At 38.2% G+C, this 14,817-nt stretch overlaps 1 protein-coding gene across 1 annotated transcript in view; it reads left to right on the top strand.

Annotated features, from left to right (window-relative positions):
• Positions 1-13,644: 13,644 nt before the first annotated feature.
• The window catches only part of RBMS2 (RNA binding motif single stranded interacting protein 2), a 72,634-nt gene continuing 71,461 nt past the window's right edge, over positions 13,645-14,817 (top strand). Inside the window, exons 1-2 of the mRNA XM_040491698.1 lie at positions 13,645-14,002; positions 14,103-14,178. The gene's annotated coding sequence lies outside the window, so the exon portion shown is untranslated. The remainder of the gene's footprint in view (positions 14,003-14,102; positions 14,179-14,817) is intronic.

The following is a 14,817-nucleotide window of genomic DNA, read 5'->3' as shown; positions in this document are numbered from 1 at the left end:
TGTGTGTGTGTGTGTGTGTGTGTGTGTGTGTGTGTGTGTGTGTGTGTCTTTGCCCCTCCCCCACTCATGCTCTGTCTTTCTGTCTCTCAAGAATGAATAAACGTCAAAAAAATTTTTTTGGGGGGTGCCTGGGTGACTCAGTCGGTTAAGCGTCCGACTTTGGCTCAGGTCATGATCTCACCGTCCGTGAGTTCGAGCCCCGCATCGGGCTCTGTGCTGACAGCTCAGAGCCTGGAGCCTGTTTCGGATTCTGTGTCTCCCTCTCTCTGACCCTCCCCTGTTCATGCTCTGTCTCTCTCTGTCTCAAAAATAAATAAACGTTAAAAAAATTTTTTTTAATTAAAAAAAATTTAAAAAAATTTTATTTAACCCACAAAATTTAGAGGGTACAAAAGGGCATGTAGTGTAGTCACCCTCTTGTCTGTTCCTAGCTACCTACTTTATCCAGAAGCAAACATTGTTTTCAGTTGTCTGTATATCTTTCCTGTATATATTTTATCCAAATGTAAGCAATTATATATTTTTCTCTTTTACACAAATGGTACCATACTATAAGCACTATTTTGTATTTTTCCTCTAAGAATTTTTTTTACTCTAGGGGCGCCTGGGTGGCTCAGTTGGTTGAGTGTCTGACTCTTGATCTCAGCTCAGGTCTTGATCTCAGGGTTGCAAGTTCAAGCCCTGCGTTGGGCTCTGCGCTGGGTGTGAAGCCTACTTAAAAAAAAATTTTTTTTTTTAAATTTTTTTACTATACATCTTGGAGAACCTTCCAAATCACTATTTAATGTTCTTTTATGGCTATGTAGTAGTCGATTGTCTGGTTTTATTGTTATTTTAAATGTCCCCTATTGGTGAGTATTTGTATTATTTTACATTTTTTTGTCATTATTAGAGTGACCATATTTCCTGGTTTGCTTGGTGCAGTCTCACCTGTGTCAGTTGTCCTAACTTAAATATTAATAGTGCCCTCTTTCTTTTATAAAAGTGTCCCAATTTGGACAATATGTTTTATGGTTACCCTAGCTATTACATTGCTGCAGGGAATAATATTAAAAATCTTGTCATTTTGTAGGTTTACAAATATAACTGTAGGATAAATTCCTAGAATTAGAATTGCTGAGTCAAAAGGTATATACATTTGTAATTTTGATAGATGTTACCAAATTGTTTCTTTATCATTCATACCATTTTAGTCTCCAGTAGCATAGGAGAGCAGTAGGAGAGCACTTGTTTTCTGCCATCATCTCAGGTGATTATCACTTTTTTAAATGTTTGCCATTACAATAAGTATAAAATAATTTCTTTTTTAAATTAATTAATTTCTTTATTTTGTAATTTATTTCCAAGTTAGTTAGCATATAGTGCAATAATGATTTCAGGAGTAGCTTCCTGAATGCCCTTTACCCATTTAGGCTATCCCCCCTCAACAACTCCTCCAGCAACTTTCTGTTTGTTCTCTATATGTAAGAGTCTCTTATGTTTTGTCCCCCTCCCTGTTTTTGTATTATTTTTGCTTCCCTTCCCTTATGTTCATCTGTCTTGTATCGTAAATTCCTCGAGTGAAGTCGTATGATACTTGTCTTTCTCTGACTAACTGTGCTTAACATAATATCCTTTCAGTGCCATCTACGTAGTTGCAAATGGCAAGATTTCATTCTTTTTGATTGCCAAGTAAATATAAAATAATTTCTAAGTGTTTGCTTTTATTTTACCTTTTTTTTAAAAGGTTTTTTTTTTTAGTTTTGAGAGAGAGAGCTGGAAGAGGGGGAGAGAGAATCTTTTTTTTTTTTTTTTAGATTATTTTATGTTATTTTGTAGAGAGAAAAAAATCTTAAGTAGGCTCTATGCTCAGCACAGAGTCCAGTACAAGTCTTGATTCCATGACCCTGGGATCATGACCTGAACTGAAACCAAGAGTTGGACATTCAACTGACTGAGCCACTCAGGTGCCCCTATAGGAGCTCTTCATATATTTTGGAAATTAGCTTTCTATGAAATGAGTTACATACATTTCCTCCCCCCCTTCCTGGTTTATCATTTGACTTTTGGTTTTCCTTTTGTGGTTTTTGCCAGGTAGGAATTTTTTATCTTTATATAGTCAGATTTTTTAATTTGTATTTTCTTTTGAGAGAGAGTATGGGCAGGGGAGAGGGACAGAGTGGGGGAAATGCGAGAGAGAGAAAGAGAGAGAGAGAGAGAGAAAGAGAGGAAGAAAGAATCTCAAGCAGGCTTCATGCTCAGTGTGGAGCCCGATGCCTGGCTTGATCCCATGACCCTGGGATCGTGATCTGAGCCAAAATCAGGAGTCTGACACTCAACCGACTGAGCCACCCAGTCGCCCCTAGATTACTTAATAAAATCTTAAAAAGAACCCAATCTAGACAGAGTTTACTGGGGGATGCCTGGCTGCCTCATTTGGTGGAGCACGTGACTCTTGATCTCAGGGTTGAGTTCAAGCCCCACATTGGGTATACAGATTATTTAAAAATTTATAAAAGGGGGGGGCACCAAGGTGGCTCAGTCAGTTAAGTGTCCAGCTCTTGATTTCAGCTCAGGTCATGATACCAGGGATTGAGCTCTGTTTTGGGGCTCCATGCTGGGTATGGAGCCTGCTTGGGATTCTGTCTCTCAAAAAAAAAAAAAAAAAAAGTTGTTCAATAAGATTGTTAGATAAAAGATCAGTATCCAAAATTTAGTACTGTTCCTATACTGAAGTAATAATTATGGCTATTTATTTACTTATTTTTTTAATGTTTATTTTTGAGACAGAAAGGGTGTGTGTGGGAGGGGAAGAAGGAGAGGGGGACAGAGGATCTGAAGCGGGCTCTGTGCTGACAACAGGGAGCCCAACCTGGGGCTTGAACCCATGAACTGTGAGATCATGACCTGAGCCGAAGTCAGTCGCCTAACTGACTGAACCACCCAGGAGCCCCTATGCCTATTCTTCAGAAGCTACATTTATGATAGCATTACAAGCTGAAAAGTACATGTGAATAAATGTAGGATGTACAAGAATATTATAGAGAATTTTTTTTAAGTTTATTTATGTAGAGAGAGAGTGAGCATTTGGGAGGGGCAGAGAGAGAGAGAGAATCCCAAGCAGGCTCTGCACTGTCAGTGTAGAGCCCTACATAGGGGTTAAATTCATGAACCGTGAGATCATGACCTGAGCCGAAATCAAGAGGTGGTCACTTAACTGACTGAGGCACTCAGGCACCCTAAGAAATTATTAAATGGAAAGGCATGTCACATATTGCAAACTCTAGTCTGGCTCCCATGATCCTTGCCTCTGATATTCCTGCCTTTGTTTAAGTTCCTCCTCTTGAGTATAAATGGGACCTGTGACTTCCAGCTCACAAATAGAATATGGCAGAGATAAACTGCCTTATTGGCTTTCAAGAAGCAAGCAGTCATGTTATGAGCTGTCCTCAGGGGAAGGCCACATGGCAAGAAACTGAAGGCAGCTCCCAGCGAACACTCAGCAAGAAACTTAGGCCTTCAGTCCAACAGCCTGCAAGGAACTGAATGCTTCCAAAAATCAAGTCAGAGAAGTTGATCCTTCCAAACGTGTGCCTCATGTTAGAGCTGAGCCTTGGACAACACTTTGATTGCAGCCTAGCTAAGCCATGGCCAGATATCTGACCTATAGAAACTGTGAGATAATAAATATATGTTGTTTTGTACCCCTAATTGGCAGTAATACTATTATACAGCAATAGATAAATTAATACACCATGTTCAGTGGAGGAAAACTCCACAGTAATTGATAAATTCAATACAGTTCCAGTCAAAATCTCAACAGGATTTTGCATAGAATTTATAAGAAATCTAAAAATTATTTTTAAATCTAAAATTTTTATGAAAGATAAAACAGTTTTTATAAAACTGTGTGGCAGGGGCACCTGGGTGGCTCAGTCCGGCTCAGGTCATGATATCATGGTTCGTGAGATCCAGTGCACACATTCTCTAGCTCGCGTGTGCACGCTCTCTCTCTCTAAACAAACAAACAGCTGTGTGGTAAAGATGTGATTTACTTTTTAAGAAACCACCAATCCATTTTTCCAAGTGGCTGTACCATTTTACTTTTCCACCAGCAATGTATGAGGGTTCTAGTTTCTCTACATTCTCACCAATATTTGCGTGTGTGCACGCTCTCTCTCTGCCTCTCTAATTATTATAACCATTCTAGTAGGTATCTCTTTGTGGTTTTAATTTGCATTTCCCTAATGCCTAATAATTCTCAGCACCTTTTCATGTGCTTATTAGTCATGGATGTGAAGTGTCTCTTCAAGGGTTTTGCCCATTTTTTAATTAGGTTTTTGTCTTATTGTTGAGTTATAAGAACTCTTTATATGTTCTAGATACAGGTCTTTTATCAGGTATATCATTTGTAATGTCTTCTTATGGCCAGTGATCTGTTTTTTCATTTTCTTTTTTTTTTTTAATGTTTATTTATTTTTGAGACAGAGACAGCATGAATGGGGGAGGGTCAGAGAGAGAGGGAGACACAGAATCTGAAGCAGGCTCCAGGCTCTGAGCTGTCAGCACAGAGCCAGACATGGGGCTCGAAGTCACGGACCGTGAGATCATGACCTGGGCCAAAGTCGGACGCTTAACCGACTGAACCACCCAGGTGCCCCTGTTTTTTCATTTTCTTGATGGTATCTTGTGAAAGTAAAAAGTTTTAAATTTTAATGAAATCCATTTTATCATGTTTTTCTTTTATGGCTCATGCTTTTGGTGTTGTGTCTAAGAGCTCTGCTAGCCCAGAGTCATGAAGATTTTCTCCTATGTTTTCTTGTAGAAGACTATGATTTTAGTTTTTACACTTAATTCTGTGACCCATTTTGAGTTAGCCTTTGTGTATTGTATGAGCTTAAGGGTCTAAGTTTTTGTTATTTGGTGTTTTTTGCATGCAGATATCCAATTATCCCAGCACTGTTGATGGAAAAATTCTTTCCTCATTGAATTGTTTTGATTCCTTTGTTGAAAATTAATTGACCATAAATATGAGGGTTTCTTTCTGGTCTCAGTTCTATTCTATTGACCTACATTCCTGTTTTTACAGCAATACCACGTTATCTTGTTTGCTTTAGCTTTTAGTAAGCTTTTAAATCAGTTAGTATAAATCTTTCAACTTTTTTCTTTTTTCCAACTTTTTTCTTTTTCAAAATTGTTTTGGTTCTCCTAGGTCCTTTGTATTTCCATCAGCTTGTCAACTTCTACAGAGAAACCTGCTAAGATTTTGATAGGAATTGTCCTGAAACTATATACATATCAATTTGGGGAAAATCACTATTTTAAGAGTTACTTCTTTAATATCTCTCAGTGATGTTTTATAATTTTCAGTGTATAAATCTTACATTTGCTGTGTTAAATTTATTTCTAAATATTTAATTCCTTTTGATGCTATTATGAATGGAATTATTTTCTTAATTTCATTTCGATCTGTTTATTGCTAGTGTATAGATATACAGTTGATTTTTGTATATTGATCTTGTAGCCTGTGACCTTGCTGGATTAATTTATTCTAATAGTTTTATTGTGAGTTGCTTGGGATTTTCTACATAGACAGTTATGTTGTTTATGAATAAAGATGATTTTATTTCTTCCTTTCTAATCTGGATGTCTGTAAGCTATTTGGTTTTGTTGTTGCTTGATTTCTTTTTCTTAGCGCATTGTCTAGAAGTTCTAGCATAATGTACAGAAATTATGAGTAGACACCCTTGCCTTGATCTTGTGGGGAATGCATTCAGTCTTTCAGCAGTAAGCATTATGTTAGCTGTAGGGTTTTTGTAACTGTTCCTTATCTGTCAATTAAAGCAATTCCCTTCTATTGAGAGGTTTCGTCATGAGTAGATAGTAGCTTTTGTTAGTTGCTTGTTCTGCATCCACTGAGATGATCTGTGCTTTTTCTCCTATATTAATATGTTATATCATGTTACTTGATTTTTGGATGTTTAACCAGTCTTCATTCCTGGAATAAATAGCAGTTGGTCATGATGTATAAACCATTTTATAAATATGTTTGAGTTCAGTTTACTAATATTTTGTTAGGGCTTTTTACATCTTTATTCATAAAGGATATTTGATATTTGTATATAGTTTTTTTGTCTTAAAAAATTTTTTTAATGTTTATTTTTGAGAGACAGCACGTAGGCAGGGAACGGGCAGAGAGAGAAGGAAACACAGAATCCAAAGTGGGCTTCAGGCTCTGAGCTGTAAGCACAGAGCCTGATGCAGGGCTTGAACCAATGAACTGTGAGATCATGACCTGAGCTGAAGTCGGACACTTAACCAAGTCACCTAGGTGCCCCAATTTTAGCATATTAAAAAAAAAAAATCTTTATTCAAAAAAAGTAAAAAATAAATAATCTTTATTCAACTTTTAACCACCACTAGTGGGCACTAACATTGATTTTTTTTTTTTTTAATTTACTCATGTTAAAAGTATACTTTAATGATTTCTAGTACATTTACAAAGTTATGCAACCATCACAACAATCTAATTTTTTTTAGGTTTATTTTGAAAGAGAGAGCAAGTGGAAGAAGGGCAGAGAGAATTCCTGTCAGCACAGAGCCCAATTTGGGGCTGGCTCCCATGAACCCTGAGATCATGACTTGAGCGGAAATCCTAGAGGCAGATGCTCAACCTACTGAGCCATCCAGATGCCCCACAACAATCCAATTTTTTTTTAAGTAATTTCAGTGCCAGATGGGCTCGAACTGATGACTCAGAGTTGCATGCATGCTCTGTTGACTGAGCTAGCCAGGCACCCCTAATTTTAGCATATTTTCATATTCAACATATTTTAGTAAGTTGATGATAGTGACTCTAACATATAAAGAAAGAAATTTGCCATTAGCCATCTAAAATTCAGTGAGTTGGCTCTGATTATCAGGCTGCAGGTTATTAGATTTGTAGTAAAGAATAAGATGGATTTGTTAAGACAACTACCATGTTAAAATATTCAATTTGAAAAAATTCAGTTTGAAGAAAAATGGTGGATTTGTGATATTCAACATAGTGTAATCTAAATATCATGTATGGGTGAAAAAATACATCTTGTACTTGTAAGATGCTTTATAATTGACAAAAGTACTTTTACAATCATTATCCGATTTGTCATAATAATCCCTGAGAGATACTGTGCCCATTTTGTAGAAGGGAAAACTGATGTTTTAAAAGACTAAGATTTCGAAGTGCTTAGCTGACTCAGAACATGCAACTTTTGATCTTGGGGTTGTAAGTTTGAGCCCCATGTTGGGTGTAGAGATTACTTAAAAATCTTTAAAATTTTTGAGCTTTTCCAGTTTAACACAGAAAGTGGTAGAGCTGGCTTTAAATTTCAAACTTCTGGTCTAAATGTGTACAAATTCCATGCTTTGTTTTCCTGGTATTTGCTAAAGGTTGCATGACCTATATCACCCAGGAGGCGGCAGTGTTATCTTAATATTCATTGAGAATGCATTTTCCCATTGGAAGTAACTTAAAAGGAAGTGAAAATTGTGTTCTTTCAGTTAATTCTTTCTTCTTTTTAAAGTTTATTTATTTATTTTGAGAGAGAGAGAGAAAGCATGAGTAGGGGAGGGTGGGGAGAGAGAGAGAATCCCAAGCAGACTCCACATTGTCATCATGGGGCCCATGCAGGGATTGAACCTACAAACTGTGAGTTCATAACAGACACTTAACTGACTGAGCCATTTAGGCGCCCCTCTTTCAGCTAATTTTTGAGCATAAATTATGTTTGGGTGTTAAAAAAGTTAAGTTGGTGCCTCTACTGAGGAGCTCACAATCTGGGTGCAAGAAATGGGAGAGTCAAGCAGAATTAAAAGCCTACTGAGGGGCACCTGGGTGGCTCAGTCAGTTGAGCCTACGATTCTTAATTTCAGCCCAAGTCATTATCCCAGGGTCGTGGGATTAAGCCAGCCCTGTGTCTGTGTTCCCACAGGCTCTCTCTCAATCTCTCTCTCTCAAAAAAAAAAAAGCCTACTGCAATTTTGTACATAATGCTATAGGAATACAAACTTATAGTGGACCTTTTGGTGTAGTGTCTTTTTTTGGTTTGTTTGTTTGTTTTTAGTTTTTGAGAGACACGGGGGAGGGGCAGAGAGAGCCAGAGACCCAGAATCTGAAGCAGGCTCCAGGCTCTGTTAGTACAGAGCCTGACTCGGGGCTCAAACCTATGAACCTGTGAGATCATGACTGTAGCTGAAGTCAGACTACCCAGTAGTGCCATTAGTGAATCGTAGGGTGGTTCTATTTTTAACTTGAATTTTTTTTTGTTTAATTTATTTTTTTAATGTTTATTATTAAAAAATTTTTTTTTAATGTTTATTTTTGAGCGATTCAGAGTGCTAGCAGGGGAGGGGCAGAGAGAGAGAGGGAGACAGAATCTCAAGCAGGCTTCAGGCTCTGAGCTGTCAGCACAGCTGAGCCCCATATGGGGCTCGAACTCACAAACTGTGAGATCATGACCTCAGCTGAAGTGGGGTGCTTAACCGCAACTGAGCCAGGTGCCCTTATTTTTTTAAGGTTTATTTATTTTATTAAAAAAAATTTTTTTTAACGTTTATTTATTTTTGAGACAGAGACAGAGCATGAATGGGGGAGGGTCAGAGAGAGGGAGACACAGAATCTGAAACAGGCTCCAGGCTCTGAGCTGTCAGCACAGAGCCCGATGCGGGGCTAGAACTCATGGACCACGAGATCATGACCTGAGCTGAAGTCGGCCACTTAACTGACTGAGACACCCAGGCGCCCCTTAAGGTTTATTTTTGAGAGAGAGAGAGAGTGAGAGAGAGAGAGAAAATGGGAGCAGGGCAGAGAGAGTGGGGAGACATAGAATCCCAAGCAGGCTCCAGGATCTGAGCTGTTGGCACAGAGCCCGATGTAGGGCTCAAACCCATGAACCCATGAGATCATGGCCTGAGCCAAAGTGGGACACTTAACTGACTGAGCCACCCAGACACCCCTGTTTTTAACTTTTTGAGGAAGCTCCATACTGTTCTCCACAGTGGCTACACCAGTTTGCATTTCCAGCAGTGCATGAGGGTTCTTATTTCTCCACATCCTCATCCTCATCCTTGTCATTTCTTGAGTTTTTTATTTTTTTAACAGATGTGATATCTCAGTGTGATTTTGATTGGCATTTCCCTGATAATGAGTGATGTGGAGCATCTTTTCATGTGTCTATATACAGTTGTAGTTTTATGTAAATCTTCTTGTTTCCATTATACGTTTATTTCTAGAAATATTATCTAGTGTGCAATTTAATAGGCCAAAATATTGTTCATTACTGCTACGTGAGTAGTAGCTTCATCAGAGCTGGTTTGAGGAGAATAATTGAACTTTCACCTCTGGAATCCTAGGATTATTCCTTTATTACTTCTGACCTCAAAATACATATTTATCAGAATTTTCATTTTTATTTTTTTAATTAAAAAATTATTTTAAAGTAGCCTCCATGCCCACGTGGGGCCTGAACTCTCAATGCTGAGATCAAGAGTCGTATGCTCCACAGACTGAGCAAGCCAGGGGCCCCTATCAGAATTTTTAATTTTATAGGCAAATTAGATTGGTATGGAAAGAAGTTTGAATTGAGAGGCAGAAAGTCTGGATTCTGGTGTCAGTTATGCCATTATTTGACTGTCATGACCTTTGCAAGTGAGTTTACCTCTTTAGGTTTGTTTTCTCATCTGAAAATGAGAGAGGACAAAGGAAAGGAACTATCAAGTTAATTGGTATTCTCTTTATCATCTCCACAGTCTCACAGTTTTTGCAATGTTAGGTTTAACTGTATGAAATTGCCAGTGTTTAGCTATTTGAAGACATTCATATTTGACCTCAAGAGACAACCATTTTTTCAACCTAGTTGTTAAATTCAGTTGTGGTCCCTATTGGGATAATCTGAGTTATTTATTTTAGGAATAGTTGAGACCAAGTAAAATTAATGTGTCAGGTGTGAAGGAAATATACATTTAAAGAATATAATATTACCATATAATCTATATAGTCCATTTTGGGTATGTATAGAATCCAGTCTAGTCTGTTCTTTCTACATTGTGCTAATTTTCTGGCCTAGTGATTCTAGGTGATTTGATTCCTGCATTTCTTTAGTGTTTGGCAGGGGAAAAGTCTACTTGAAAATTTTGGTAGGATATTCCTTACAGTAATTTTTGGCCACAAGTATCTGTTGCTATAGGAGAGGAGCACATATTATAAGTGCTGCTATCCAGCATGTGAGTTAAATAATTCTTCAGAGTTGTCTTTTTCCCTGTTTTCCAACAAATTGAGTCAAGGAGTTAAGAAGCCAGCTTTCCCCAATTTCTGGTTTTAAGCCAATTTTGTCATTCCATCCTACATCAGAAGCATGTGGGGCTAACATTTCTTTGTTGTTTGATGCCAGTCCTTAAGTTTTCCTGCTTAAGGAAGCTGATATGTTAAATAAACTCTTTTTCACTTCTTCCTAAGGCATTATCTCATCTTTTTACCACGAAATAACTTTTTGGTATATTTCCATTACCTATTCTTTGGGCACAAAAATTAATAAAAGGGAGGAAAGATAATCCACAAGAGAATATTAATAGCTGGGTGGAGGTGGGGGTGGGGAGCATCCTCAGCCCTAATATACTTTGTTTAGTTTTCCAAACCTAATTTAGAATTTCACTAGCAAACTGCCCTGTCTCCCTGCTTTCATATGCATGTGCTACTTCAGCCTGGCTCCCTTTGAATGCCTATCTAGGGCTAGCGCATCTGCAGGTAATACATTCTTTTGCGTTCTCCACCCTGACGTGGAAGGGCTGATAGTTGCATGCAGACATCTTTCAACATAAAAATCAGAGTTGATCTAGCCCCAGCCCCTTTACTTGAGACACTTACTTAAAAGTGTTGGTTTTTTGGAGAAATAAAAAAAAACAACAGTCTATCTTGAGTCAGAGGTGCAAATGTCTCTTTCCAAGAGGTTTCCAGTAACTCCTCTATTTTACTTTTTCCCCTCAAAACAACTCTTGAGTGCTGGGCCCATAAGAACCAAGAATTTGAGAGGCATTGACTAGATCTGGAAAAATGTTGCCAATATAATAGGCAAAGCAGTTGGGGGTGGGCATCAAAATAGACACAATGGAAAAAATAGGATTCTTCCTCCTCTCATATGCCTCCTGAATCTCACCATTGAACTCTGTTATATTCTCTGTCACTTCTACAAAACTCCATAACCTCCTTTAAAAATATACTTACCAGAGGGGCACTTGGGTGGCTCAGTCAGTTAAGCATCTGACTTTGGCTCAGGTCATGATCTCACGGTCCATGAGTCAAGCCCTGAATCGGGCTCTATGCTGACAGCTTGGAGCCTGGAGCCTGCTTCAGATTCTGTGTCTCCCTCTCTCTCTGCCCCTCCCCTGCTCGCCCTCTGTCTCTCTCTCAAAAATAAATAAAAGCAAACAAAATAAAAAAATTTTTAAAAATGTACTTAGAATAAAGGATGTAGTTTGCAGTCTTATTGGTGCTCTTTGACATAATTAGCCTTTAGCATCAGTTCACAAACCTAGGACATTTTACTTCTATGGCCTTGAACTTCTTAGACTACAAAAATCTAAAGTCTATTTTTTTAATGTTTTTTAAAAAAGTTTATTTATTTTGAGAGAGAGTGTGTGCACATGCAAGTGGGGGACAGACAAGGAGAGAGAGAGAATCTCAAGCATTCTCTGTGCTACCAGTGCAGAGCTGGACACAGGGCTCAAACCCACGAACCATGAGATCATGACCTGAGCTGAAACTAGGATTTGGTTGGTTAACCAACTGAGCCACCCAGGCGCCCTTTAATTGTGGAGTTTGTTCTGCCAGTCTTCAAGTCAATTTCTGGGGTATTTAGGATGATAATGATAGTTATCTAGTTGTATTCACGACATAAGCCTAGGGTCCTCCTACTCTGCCTCTATCTTCCAACCTCCTCCTGATACTGCTCCTTTTAGAGGAGAGAAATGGTATTAAATCTTAGGGTGCATGAAAATTCTATTTTTCCTTTTTTTTTTTCTAGATCTGTTTCTATTTCTTGGAGTAGTAGGACTCTAGAGAAGTGGAGGCTGGGGTGTCTTAAAACTAATGAGCTTTGTTTCTGTATTATTTCCTTTTTTCTAGAGATAAGAAATGTTTCACTAATTTCCAGGGGATCAGAGTTAAGAAAATAATTTTTTTAATGTTTATTTATTTTGAGAGAGAGAGAGCATGAGCGGGGGAAGGACAGAGAGAGGGAGAGAGAGAATCCCAAGCAAGCTGCACAATGTCAGCACAGAGCCTGATGCAGGACTCGATGCCATGAACTGTGAGATCATGACCTGAGCCAAAATTAAGAGTTGGACACTTAACCAACAGAGCCACCCAGGTGCTCAAGAAAAGAATTTCTGAATGATCAGATTATCTGCTTATAGAAGGTAGGGAAATAAATGAAATTGGATGGGTGATTCCTGAAATTTCATATCTAGTATTTCTAGTTATAGTTTAGCCTGCCTAGTCCTAGTATAATCTTTTGAATGTAATCAAGATACTGGTTTTTGGAAATACTCACTTCAGATCGTTAAATCTGGGTTATACAATATCCAGAGGGATACATGCTGGAGATAATAGAGCAATTAATTATAACAGAGCTAATATCTATTGAGTGTTTACCAAGTGCCAGGGAACCTTTCTAAAAGGCTTATTATGTATTGCCTTATTTCATTTCATGACAATTTTAGGAAGTAGATACTATTTACCCTATTTTACAAATGAGAAAAATCCAGACGTGGGTTATTTTCGGTGTCATTCATTTTGTAAGTGACAGGACTGAGCTAAAATTTAGATTTGATTCCAGAGGCTAATGAAGTAGGTATTATTTCCATTTTGCAAATGAGTGAATTAGAGATGTTAAGTACCCTGGCATAAAGTCACATAAGTAGTAACTACAAAAGTGTCAGCATTTGAACTCATGTCTGCCTCTCTCTAAAACTCATAGTTTTAACTATTTTAAATTTTAAAATACCATTGAGTGTTAAAGGATGCAGTAGGAAAACAAAACACATTGAGCATGTTAGAATTTTTTTTAATGTTTATTTATTTTGAGAGAAAGCTCACGTGCATGTGTGTGAGCTGGGGAGGGGCAGAGAGAGAGGGAGAGAGAATCCCAAGCAGGCAGCAGGCTCTCAACATGGAGCCAGATGTAGGGCTTGTTGCAGGGCTCAAACCCACAAACTCTGACATCATGACCTAAGCTGAAATCAAGCCAGGCACTTAACTGAGCAACCCAGGACCCCCGAGAATGTTAGAATTAAAAAAAAAAAAAAAAAAAAAAAAATTAGGTTGCCTGGCATTATAAATCAGGCCTTAGAGATTAAGGTTTTTGTGCCACATTGTTAGGGTAAGGGAGAAGAAATCAACTAAGGGCCTAAATGGCATGGATAACTTGGCATATAATGAATGAAAATCTATGAGGGCAGAAAAGGGACTTAAAAAAATATGGTAGCGCTGAGAGATACCTTTTAGTAATTTATTTATTGCATTTGACTGCTGTTCTTCCAATCTCAGTTGCAGTTCCCACATTGAGGCTGCTCCCACCCTTCCTGTGTCCCTTGAGCTGAGCAGGCACTTCCTGTCCTATTGGAAATGAAAGTTAGAGTTTGGGGGTGGTATGTGATATGTGTGTATTTTTTCTGCAGAATGTTAGTACTGTGGGTCCCATTATCACAGCAAAAAGGTGACAGGAAAACTGGAATAGAGACTACTGGGACTTCATTTAAGAAAGGGTTTGGGCTTAATGTTTGTCGTGGCAAAGCCGACAAGGTTAATTTAAGAGAACATGTATGATGGCACAAGGTGACCTGAAGAAGAGATTTGAAGGCTTTGATTCTATATCCCTGTTCCATTTGGATTGGTAAGAATTACTGGGTGTCATTCTGGAATTTTTGGTTTTCTACAAGTTTCTTATTAAGGCTACTTCCACAGGACATTACTTTGAAACTGTTTGAGGTGAGTGTTGTCTCAACTGTGTTAGGTTCTTCTTCCCTGAGAACTTTGTATTTTTTTCTCTGTGAAGCTTATGTTTTTTTACGGTTATTTTTTCCTACAGCTCTACAGCTCAGAGACAACTTGAAGCAAACATCCCAACTCTGTGAACTTCAGTTTGGGCATAAATTCCAGATTTGGTGAGTAACTCTTAACTGTTTCAGCTTCATGGACCTTGAAGACTAGAAAATGGTGGGATAAAGAATCAAACAAGATAGCTTACAGTTGTTGAAGAAAGTGCTAGGTAGGCAATTTTATCTTAATAAAGCTGGGGGGAAAGCAAAGAAATCACTAGGCACCAAGTTTCATGGCATAGTTAAGTTTGATAATTCCTTCTTAAGTGTGAAATCATGCCTGGGGGATTCTGATGCCTGGGGGAATCTGAAAAGGGGTGAAAAGCATCAGCCCATCAGCATGAGCCAAGAGGAATAGAACTATCCACAGATCTGAAACTAGTTATTTCTCGCAGTCTGTCTCTGCTGTTTGGTGAGCTCTTCTGTTTGTTCTTTCTTCGTGTCTTAAGATCACTGTAAGTATAAAGTGTGGGAAAAGTCCTGAGCTCATCTCACATATTCTTTCTCAGTAGAGTTATCTTCATGAGTTCTCTAAGGCAGTGTATCCCAGTGGCCCCTTTAAAATCAAACTTGAAAGCTTTTTCTAAATCTTGTAACTCTAAGGGAAAAAAAAAATCCTCAGTGTCTTTTCAGGAGAAACAGAACTTGTTCATATTGGAGAAGGGATGGAGTTGAAAGGGGTAGACCTAAGAACTTTTCTTTTAC

Source organism: Herpailurus yagouaroundi, unplaced genomic scaffold (assembly GCF_014898765.1).
Source record: "Herpailurus yagouaroundi ecotype Mexico unplaced genomic scaffold, PumYag 182, whole genome shotgun sequence".
In the NCBI taxonomy this organism is placed as follows: domain Eukaryota; kingdom Metazoa; phylum Chordata; class Mammalia; order Carnivora; family Felidae; genus Herpailurus; species Herpailurus yagouaroundi.
The sequence above is the reverse complement of the archived record's forward strand: the minus strand, read 5'-3'. Positions and strand labels throughout refer to the sequence as shown.